This window comes from Solea senegalensis, linkage group LG20, assembly GCF_019176455.1.
Source record: "Solea senegalensis isolate Sse05_10M linkage group LG20, IFAPA_SoseM_1, whole genome shotgun sequence".
NCBI classification, from domain to species: Eukaryota; Metazoa; Chordata; class Actinopteri; order Pleuronectiformes; family Soleidae; genus Solea; species Solea senegalensis.
In genome coordinates, this window is record NC_058039.1 from 18880779 (window position 1) to 18893038 (window position 12260).

The window sequence follows — 12260 nt, forward strand, 5'->3', positions numbered from 1 at the left end:
AACCCTTTTTGTCCTGGAATTATAAGCCTTCAAATATGCCCTGAGGTTAAGGTTCAAAGATCAATATCTCAAAGCAGAAATAATTAAGAACCTTCAAATTGATATATGTTACTCTCAAGGTCAAGACAATTCCAGTGATGTATGACAAGGTTTATTTTTTTTACTTTTTGGACCTGAGCCCGAACAGTGTGTGTGTGTGTGTGTGTGTGTGTGTAAATAATGATCAAAATGAGGATTGGTTGAGTATTGTTTGTATCTTTATGATTTTGGAGGACTTTATGCCAGATGAGGTAATACAGTTATTCAAATCATTTATATACATAAATCAAAGGAGACAAAGGTAGAGTGACAATTAGGTAGACTAATAATAATAATTATGATAAGAAAGTAGGCCTTGATAGAGAGGCTACTAATTGGAAACAGTAGGCCACATCCAGTCTAGGTTGCCTGCATGCAAATTCACAAGTATTCCACTGTGTTTTCTTTTCATTTGCTATTGAACATTGTGTTTCTGACATTCTTGACAGACCTCCTCTATTTCAGTCGTTTTTGTTTGTTTACCTGGTTCAAAAATGACTGCAGTGCTGTGACTGTGCTATTGTGCTCTTTTTCAGCCAAGTTACTCTGTCACACAATGCATCTAATGTTATAGTTAGAATTTAGTAGACAAAAAAGTGTGTGGATAACATGATTAACTAGTATTTTTGGATGACATAACCTCAGCTGCAGCCAGGCACCCTGCTGGAAATATAGCCTACAATGAAATAAATTATTATTTTGCAATCACAGATTATAATGTGCCCAAAAACAGAGATAGTGGTCTTTGGGTTCAGGTTATGGTAGATAGTCAACCTTTGAAATGGAATGACAACAGGTGATTCAGCCACAGCGGAGAGGACGACAGAAGTGGGTGGAGGTCTGCCAGAATTTCTAAAAAGCATTATTGAGCCTGATGGAATGGCGTCAAATACAAGTGCAAATTCTCATGGCATAACTGGAATATTATATGTTGATAGAAATTCTCAGTAAGAGAAAAGTCGCCCCTGCCCGTTAAATAGCAGAATCTGATTCTGTAGCCAATTCTCAAAAAAGAGTGACTTTGTTTTTATATAAAATATCTCTGTTATTCCAAATTAGATACGTGTGGGATGAGAAGAAAGAAATAATAAATGAGATCAAAATAAATGAGAGACCATGCTAAAAGGACCTGTTTATGGAAAGTGGACAGTTCTACAGGGAGTTTGTCCACATTGTAATTGCAGTTAATAATAAAGCTCAGACCACCAAAGTGAGGGAATATATATTGGGGAATAAAATTCCCAATCGAGACAGGGTTTTGTAGAAAATGCTTAGCCCAATTTATCTTAAAATCAGTGTTACAAAATGTGTGTGGGCACATGGACGTGTGGGCAACGTAGCTGCGAGAGGTCGCTGATTGGCACGTGGGTTGCCCTATCACAGAGGCACAGAGGTCAGTAGATTGACAAGTGAGTGAGGGGTGTGTCCGCGCTCTCCGCCAACATCATTCATACTGTACATCCTCTAAGGCAGGTAATGAACACTCGTACTGATATCAACATGCTAACGGAACCTGAATAATAAAGTTAGTTAGCGCTGTCTAGGTCATCATTATTTAAACAACATGAATCTATAGTGATGTGGTCAATGACATAGGGGTTTATCCAGCATTATATTAGTCACCGCACTTAACGTTAGCTGCAGTTGGCGGCAATGTGCTAATCGAGGACAGAATGATGAGATTAGCTGAAAACTTTATTGATACCAAATTCACATGTCACTTCAGCAGAATCAAAATGAGATAGGAGCTATAGTAAGACATGTGATAAAATCATATACACAAAGAAAATACAAATATACCTAGATGAAAACAAAAATCAACTTGGAGCTATGTGAGACGAGAGGGTTATTGTTGCATAGAATCTGTAGCCTTGTATTTGCTGCTAAGGATAATAGCAGTTAATTGGATGTGATGCTGTGATATGAACACCATTGAAACATTGCTACATGAAGTGTTGATGTCTTACACGACTGATAATGCAGAAGTAGGCCAAATTACAAACATTTGTAATGTGATAACACTTAAATTATGCAGTTCTTTTGTCACTTTGGTTATTAAATGTTGATTGTTTTATATTGTAGTTTGAAGATGCCACGAGGATCGACAACAACAACCTGTGTGACCTGCAGGGCAGCTATTGGTGTGGCCACTAAGATCTGCAAATATTGCCAGTCAGTACAACCTAGGAAGCAAAGACTGGCAAAAAAACTGCAGAAATTTGAGGCCAGAAAGGAGATGTGGTTGAAAAACCAAAAAAAACAAAACAAACCACCTCTCATGTTATTGATGAGGCTTCTGTCTTATGTGTTTAACTTCTATAGTAATTATTTACATAATTACAGCCCACAATGTTTCCGACATTTATAATTGCTTATATGTCTGTATGTTTTAAATAATGTATATCTGTATTTTCAGGTAGAAAAGTTAAACACATTGGGGTATATGACCATAGTCTTTCTTGGAAAGAAAAGGAAGAAGCAGAACACCTGGTCCGCACAAGTCCTCCATCCAAAATGGCATTTGTCAGAGCATTCTGACAAATGCCTTGACAGGATGAAGGCTCTATATGAAGTGTTAATTAATGGTAAGTGTGTGCGATCGTTTAAAATCTTACTCTACAGTCAACATAAATATAAATGTGCCACAGACACAGCAATTACAGTTGGGAATCTTCTTGGTACAGCTGTCATGGGGCAAACCACAGTGGGCCAAAAATAGCTTTTCACCTGTTGCTTCATTAAATTTTGTCTTTGCTTGATCCAATAGGTATTTATTTTAGAAGTAAAATTTTATACAATTAATCACCAACAAATTTGATAAGTGATGAATAGGTTTGAGTCATAAGTTAAGTTATGTCATAAGTTAAGTTAAGTTAAAAGAGTCTCTGCTTTCAGAGTCATACATATAAATATATATGTATACAGTATATACATCATCTTTGACTTTGAGAAACACTGGTCAGTATTTTTTAAGGTTTTCTGATATTTTATGGACCAAATGATCAATCGATTAATCCAGAAAATATCGACAGATTAATCGATTATGAAAATAAACTTTAGTTCCAGCTGTAGTTTGCAGACCTTTTTTCTTTTACCAGTCAGTGAGCCACATAGCTCACTGATTGTCTGCCATACATAGCAAAAGAGGCAACAGCAAGAGGCTTCAAAAAACTATAAACACATATCTCCACTTCACCAGAGCCTACAATTTGCATCAAAATCAGCCTCACCCGTTCTACAGAGAGCATAGATTCCATAGGGCAGCATTTATAGACAGAAGAATACAAAAGACATACATTTCCTTATGGATCACACTCACTGCTAGAAAAAAGGGGACATTTGTTCTTACTACAGGAGGTTAATACTTTCCTCTTTTTGTACCATTAAGGTTTTACTAAACAGCAGCCCACGATCAGTCCTCCCATGCAGCCCACCACCAGTCCTCCCATGCAGCCCACCATCCAGCTCAACACCAGTCCTTCCATCCAGCCCACAGCCAGTTCTCCCATCCAGCCCACCAACCACCTCAGCAGAAACATGGTAAATTCTGCTGATGTTTTCAAATACCATATAAATCATGATTCAATTACTAGTCTGTTTCTTTTTCATATGTTGTTTAATCATGGTATACATAACCATGTTAAACATATAATCTGTCTCTCCTTCTTAATCTGAAATAATACTCTAAATGTAGAAATGTACCAGAACAGCTTCAATCTTTGGTGCCTCATTTTTAGCTGTACAGAATTCACTTCAGTCTACTGTATATATGGACAAGCTCAGTATGCGCACACACACACACACATCAAAATACATGGCCATAACAATTCAAGTCCTATGCTGGTTTCTGTTATAAATGATAATCAACTCAAAATATTGTGTAATTTAGCAAGCTTTCATATTCTGCGGGGAGCGTGAATTTCTGTCATCATAATCAATGTCTTATTTCTCAGTTTGTTCATATATTTATACATTTATAAATTAGGCCCCAGATGATCATACAAATCCCTATTCCAATTAATTTCCTATATTCAATGAATATATAACAAGGTATTTATTGGTTTGTTTGCAAAGATTCACTCATTTTGAATGTCATGGGACATGGGTATGCCATGGACACTATACAGCCCCATAGCATCACAGATACTGGCCTTTGAACTTAGCGCTGATAACAATTTGGGAGGTCCTTTTCCTCTTTACCCAGAGGAACACGACATCCATGATTTCCAAAATCTATTTTAAATGTGGTGTGGACAGCACTTGTAGAACTTGTAGTAGCGACAATCTGTGTTAACTGTGTGCATGTTGCAGGCCTCAAATTCAAAATCAGTTAATATTAGCCAAAAAACAATACATTTGATCAGTTTGAAAATTAAATGTCTTGTCTTTGTAGAGTTTTAAATTTAATTTAACACAACTCCCATCAATATTGAGATTATTATTATTATTGAGATTCTGTGTGGGAGGATCTACATTCATTGTTTTTCCCCTCATCTTTCAGTCTTTTCCTTCAATTGGTCACCTGTTTGTCCATCTTGTAGTCTATAACCCTTGGTAGAGCGAATAAGTGATCATACAGCATATGGTTAAACAATTTCCAAGTATTTCAATGCGTGCCCTGCAAAAGATTACAATATATATTAGAGCTGCAACTAACGATTATTTTCATAATCGATTAATCTGTTGATTGTTTTCTCGATTAATCGTTTGGTGATCAGAATATCAGAAAACCTTAAAAAAATGTTGATTGGTGTTCGTCAAACCTTGAAATGATGATGTTCTCAAATGTCTTGCTTTGTCCACAAACGAAAATGATTGACTTTTAATGATGTCTTTGTTATCCAGAGCAAAGAAATGTAGAAAATATTCACATTTAAGAAGCTTAAACAATCGGAAATCTTGTTTTAATCATGAAAAAAGCTTCAAACTGATTATTCGATTATCAAAATAGTTGTCGCTTAATTTTGTAATCGATTCATAATCGATTAATTGTTTCTCTAATCTATATATTTACAATTGTAATGTTACATTTTATATTTGTTATTGGAATAGAGGTATTTAGATCAGTATTCATTGCAATAGCAGCTCTTCAAAGATACATTTCCTTAATCTCAACAGATGCAAAGAAAAAGAAGCAGAAGAATTCTGCAGCCTCAGTAGACATGTCTACAAGGAGGAAACTGAGGGGGAAAACATCACCCACAGGTTATTAAGCTTTCCTAGATTTCAAATCAGACTTCAGATACAGTAATAAGATATACCAGATATACTTAAGTCATATGTATATCATGTGTTGTGTGTCAAAATAGCTTTTGATACATTGATGACGATGTATGAGGTCAAACTCAAGTACTATTTTGCTCTTTCAGAATGTAACCATGGGATCCTAGAAGGGGATCCTTACTACCCAGTGAAGAGGGTGATCCGCTGCAAATTGCTGAAGGTTAGCTTTACAATATTAAAAGTCTTCGATGTACTGGAATTGCAAGCACCCCAACTAGAAACCCCTTAAACTTTGATGTTTTTTCAGGGGATCCAAATGAAGTTGGTGGAGTGGGAGCCCTGTTCACTCTGGTATGTACAATTTCTCAGAGTTTTGATTGGAATAGCCTAATTCTTAGTACTTCAAACTTAGTAATAGCCCTGGCTTGTATTTGTGGGCGGCTGTTGCTCAATTTGTCGAGGTGTCCTTAGGCAAGACACTGAACCCACACTTGCCCCCCAGTGTGTCACTGGGTGTGTGAATGCGTGCATTTGGGATGCTAAAGTAATAATAATAATAATAATAATAATAATGATAATAATAACTTTCACAAACACACATTTACAAAAGTCCAATGTCTTGGGACTATTATTGTGCAGAAAATTGCAGAGGTCTTTCACAATGGATACCTTCAGAGAAGAGGTATATGATTTAAAATAAATGGCTACACCGTAGGTAATGCATATACAAACCTTAACCAAAATATTACCATAGGCAGGTAATTTACTGTTAGGGTTAGGGCTCGTTTATAAACCTACTGAATGAAGTTGTGGCTTGCTGTTGCTCATTGCCCTTAACCTTGTCATGTTTTGAAATTAACTTATGGCTGATGTAAAGACCTAAATGAATAATAATCTTTTTCTTTTATTACAGTGGGAAAACTTGGCCGCCACAGTGGGTGACAAAGGAGAACACCACAAATTAAGGAAAGAAAATATGCGTGTAATATGTGTGTGTGTATGTTGTTATAAAGTTTATTAAAAAACATTCAAAAGCCTGAAAGACTCCCACTTTGTAGGGAACCAGACAACACATACTGTTTGCAAAAGCTTGACAGATCATCTCAGATAGATAGATATTGCATATTTCCAACAATATAAGTACAATTAATTAACCTCCAAGCAGACAAAAACGTGATCATACAGAAATAAGTTATTACTAAGAACAGACACGTGGTGGCAGCACTGTGTATGTCATAAGAAACTTCATCAATCGAATGGAATATTTATTGAAATATCGTGATCGAGGAGTAATACCACAAATAACACGCTAGTCGTGAAAATATTCAGTTAACAGTTAACAATGACTCCATCAAGCAAGCTAAAATGACTTCTTCTTCTTCGTGGGCCCATGACGCGCCAAACCCCATCAATGAGATCGCACCACACAGGAAGTTACAGGTTCCGGTAGATTTCAAAATTAAACACAGCGGACATTTGATCGTAACTCGTCACTTTGTCAATATTAGTTTCTCCCGCTGCCACGGAATAATGTGTCGATCGGCAAATCAACCTCAGACGCAAGGCATGTAGTTGTCGAGGGTTTGATCCGTCAGATCGCAAGGGTGTCCTATGTGTAATCTGGGGCCACAACCAAAACGTATCAGTTTCACATTTTTCTGGCGAAATCTGAATAATCTTCGCAGCAACGAGCAAGCGAGTGATTATGTACATTCACTAAGTGACTATTATGAAATTAAAATATACATTTCTCGCTAGAAATGTAATCAAAACGCATTTTTATGCAGAATCATCCTCAAAATACTGATTTTTTTCACTAAAAATAAGAGAAATGTCCGCCATGTTTTTTGTTCTCACGGCCGGAATCTTGAAAGTCACGTGACCTGGACGCAAAAGAATAGGCAGAAAGAAATGTAACAGTCATACAATTCCAGGGCCATTATTGTAGCCCCTCTACGTTTTTGCACTGTGGACCAACGTAGCCAGGGTACGTTTTTATATGAGACTGACTGGGTTGCGGAGGAAGGTTTAACATGGTTGCTTTTAGCTGCCAGAGAGGTGGGTCAAGAGAGTACAGGGTTTAGCCCCAATGACTTAGTTTTTGGTCACAAGGTACAGGGACCGTTGGCTGTGCTTAAGGATGAGTGGATTATAGATGAACCACCCCCGAACTTGATAGATTATATAAATGGTTTCAAACACAGGCTTTACAGTGTATGGCTGGCAAATTGGCTAAACAAAATTTGGTGAAATCTCAGATACACATGAAGTACTTGTATGACCGGTGCTCGGAGACACGCCAGTTTAGTGAGGGTGTAGTATTAGCCTTGTTGCCAATTGTAGGTTCGCCATTTTGAGCGAAGTTTGTTGGACCATACACGGTAGTGAGTCAGCTTTCAGAACAAAACTATCTTATTGCTACTCCCTACCACAGGAAAAGCAACTTTGCCACATAAACCTGTTGAAACCATATTATGTTCTTGAATCTCTGACTCGGATCCTGACTCGGATCCTTCTTCTTCAGAAGTGTGTTTGGCCTTGACTGCTGGTCCAATGGTCCACTTAGTAGTTAGTGGGGGGAAGATGTGGCAGCACCTGATGATTCATTGCTGCGTGGTCGTTTGAAGAACTCTGAATCGCTTCAAAATTTAGATGTTTTGTTGTCACACTTGATTGTTCAAAAGCGTATAGAATTGACTGAACTGATAAAAAGTTATCCATCCTTATTTGGGGACAAGCCTTCAAAAACTCACTTGATTGAACATGACATTGACGTGGGTGACGCAAAACCGATTCGTCAGATTCTATCGAGTCTCTGAGAAGCGAAAAATAATTGATGGTGAAGTTAAGTACATGCTTGATAACCAAATCGCTGTACCATCCTCTTCTAGTTGGGCTTCTCCCTGTTTGCTTGTTGAGAAATCTGAGTCACCACGTTGTTGTACAGATTTTCGTAAAGTAAATGCTGTGACTAAGGCTGATTCCTATCCATTGCCTCGTGTTGAGGACTGTATTGACCAAGTTGGCTCAGCCAAGTATGTAAGTAAATGTGATCTTTTAAAGGGTTACTGGCAGGTGCCATTAACACTAAGAGCTCAAGAAATCTCTACTTTTATAACACCATCTGGTTTGTTCTCATACACAGTGATGGGTTTTGGCTTACGCAACGCTCCAGCAACATTTCAACGACTTATGAATATGGTCGTTAATGGACTTGAAGGTTGTGCTGTGGATTTAGACGATGTGGTTATATACAGTAACACCTGGGAGGATCATTTAAGTCGTATTGGTGCTTTGTTTGAAAGACTAGCAGAGGGAAGTTTGACTGTAAACTTGGCAAAATGTGAGTTTGCAAAAGCCACTGTGACATATTTAGGTAGTGGGTCAGGGTCAGGTGCAGCCCATTCATGTGAAGGTTTCAGCTATTGTGGAATTTCCTGTTCCCACCACTGAAAAGGAATTGATGAGGTTTTTGGGTTTGGTCGGCTATTATCGCTGTTTTTGCCGTGATTTCTCAACTGTGGTGGCTCCTCTGACTGACTTGTTAAAGGCAAAAGTTCAATTTATTTGGTCTGCAAGCTTTCAGCAAGTAAGCAAGCTTTCTGTGACATTTAAGTTTTATTGTGCTCTACTCCAGTCCTGTTGGCTCCCCAGTTGGATCAGCCGTTCAAGCTTCATGTGGATGCAAGTCATATTGGAGCAGGTGCAGTACTACTTCAAGCAGACAAAGGAGGTATTGAACGTCCAGTTAGTTTCTATTCAAAGAAGTTCAACTCCTATCAGTTGGACTATTCAGTGATAGAAAAAGAAGCACTGGCATTAATCTTGGCTTTGCAGCACTTCCATGTCTACCTAGACTCTGGAATGCCAATCACAGTATTAACTGACCATAACCCACTGACCTTTTTAAACTCTCTGCAGAACCCAAATCAGAGGCTCATGCGGTGGGCTCTGTTTCTGCAGCCTTACAATTTGAACATTCAGCACATCAAGGGCAAGGAATGTTATGGCGGATGCCTTGTCCCGTGCACCTTTGTAGTTTTGTGCTTGTCCTCGGCGTCAACACTGCTGAGGTAGGAGGTTCAGTCTGATGAGTCTGGAGCAGGGAGGCGTGACAACTTTATTAGTCCAAGGGTTTGAAAAGGGTGGGTGGGTGATGTACAGGACCAGCCCATCGTATCATCACCCCATACCGTTAAGTGTAAGTTATGTAATTTTCTGCACATTTAGGTTCAGGGTAGGAACCCTGTCTTATGGGGGGGAAGAGTGACGGATTCGGGGCTGGTCATGTTTGCTGCCCTTGTGGGCTGTTTCTGCCTTCTCTTTCAGGTGGGTGGAACTGTGGCTGAGTGAATGATGCAGCACACCTGCAAACAGCTCAAGAGGCCATTTAAGCAGACCTGCCACAGATGCTCTCTCTCCTCCTCTGGCCTGCTGACTGACATTTTGATTCCTGTTTTGGTTTACACATTATGTTTAAATATTTGATTACTTTTTTAATTAAAATATGTTAAATTATGTGCAGATTATGTGTGGTCTCCCTTTTTGTCACATACGTTGAGCCGGGTTGTGACAATGGCCAGGATATAAAATCTAAAAATTAAACATTACAACTAAAAGTAGCCTCCTGACTAAAATGGACTATGAAAACAAAAAGAAACAAAAAGTTTCCCTCCCCTCTATCCAAGAACTATTCCAGTCCCGCTGCAAGAAGAGGGCACTGACCATCGTCAATGACCTCTTACACCCTCTCAACAAACTCTTTAAAACTGCTGCCATCAGGCAAACGCTTCCGGAGCATAAAAGGCAGAAGCAACAGACTGATCAACAGCTTTATTCCACAAGCTGTCAGAATGCTGAATTGCTGATATAAATCTGGACGACAATCACTATTGCACCTTAATCTGTTCTGCTTTATTTCTCTCCAGCCTTGTTTTCTTCTTTTCTCTTTTTGTAATTACATAGCATTTCACTTGGCACTTTAACTGTACTGCAATTTAACAGGCTGCTGCTATATATCATTTACATTGATCTCTACACTGACAATTGCTGCTTAACGTCTTAGGGAAGTGTGAATGTCGGGGGTTGAAATGTTCAGAGGTTATTATGTCCAGTTCTTTATGTATTGTATGTGTATTGTTTCTGTGATGAGCAGCAACACATACAGAGAGGTGTGCCTTCACTGACCGCTACACCAGAAGGGGGCGGGGCTATGTAAATGAGATGATTCTGTCTCTGTAAATCTTTGAGGCTAAAATTCTCTCTAAAGCAGTTTGAGGAGTGCCTACATTCAAATATCCACAACGTCAATAAAGTCGTCTGTCTGTCTGTCTCCAAATATGTTCAGATTTCCATGTGTGAGACATTGATGGAACTGAAAATGAACGGGAGGTGAGTTAGAGGAGTGTGTTTTCACGTGGGCACACGGAGACTCGCGAGCCCTCGAGCCAGAACCCGTTCAGAGTTCGTTTTTTTAATATCCATTCATTTGCAGTCATTTTTGAGGAGGGTAACATGTATAAAAACAACTTAAAACATCTGGTGAAGGTGGTCTGGTGAAAATGCGATATTGGCATAGTTCCCGTTTTTTATTATGTTCATTGTGTAGAACTTTCTAGCAGGCAAAGCTATTTATCTTTCATTTTATTTACCTGTTCATCGTTGTAATTGGTATCAAAGCACCATTGCCTTTAAGGTGCATTGTCAAAGCCATATTTTGTTATATATTAACCTTCGTATGTGCCTTTGTAAATCTATCTATCATCAGAACCTGTACGACTTTACAACCTAATAACTGTTTAACTGTGTATGTGGAATAAACTAGTGATGGTGAGATGAAGCCTCATGAGGCATTGAACCACTTGAGCCAATTGGTTCAAGAAAGGGTTCATTTCTCGAAGCTTCATGTGCACACGAAACCACCTACTGGCCAAGTGTATAATCACAGGCAGCTGTATCTGAACCACATAATGTGTGATGCATAGAATTTTTGTGTCTGTTATGTCTGTTAGAAATGACTATGAATTACAAAAAAATGTATGACCAAATCATTTCTGTAATTTCTGTTTTTAAATGTATTCTGTGTGTGTAAATCTTCCCAAAATGGTAATATCATAATATGCCAGGTTGTGCAATGTTTTTCTGAAAATGGCACAGGCGTAATCAGGCAGAGGACAGTGAACGTGCTTGTGGAACTCAGAAAAGGGCACAGATTATGCTTGTGTAACTTGGGACAATGATGAACCTCGCTGGCTCCATCCTATATCACCTATCCTACTCTCCTCACTCTCCTAAATCTCTCTCTCTCCCTAAACTCTCCAAACTATCTCCAAACTAAATAAACGTTATCCAAACTCTAGTATCCATACTCTCCAAACTATCCAAACTCTCAAGTGACCGCAACTCTCCTTCAAAAACCCACATTTTGAATGGAGCCTGAGGGGTCTATACAGCTGTAAAACCTCGTGGCATGAAGCAAGCCTCGATACACGCATCGCGGAAACGCCCCCTCCCCTACTCGGCACACGCTTCGAAGCCTTGATACGGAACGTCACTAGAATAAACCTTCAGAAAGACAGTCAAGTTGTACCCACCGTACTTGTTCTGGTTACCCTTTCCAGAAGGGAGCATTGAGTTGAAAGGATCAACCAACAGAAATCTGGACAGTTGTAAAACCGCTTTCGGCGCCGTATCTGTGGAGTACGGACTGCCGAGCAGAGGACGGCAATCGTGAAGTACCAGGACCGAAGAGCCAGGGACACTGGAGAAGCAGCTGTGAACTACTAAAAGAGCACGCAATCGTGAAGTACCAGGACCGGTGAGCCTGGGACACTGGTGAAGCAGTCGTGAATCACTAAAACGGAGGAGCCGGAGCAAAGAGCTAACGGAGCCGTTGGAGGATTAAAAGAAGTGCCGCAGCCATGAGGAAGGCTGTGAAGATTGCACAAGGAATACAGAGC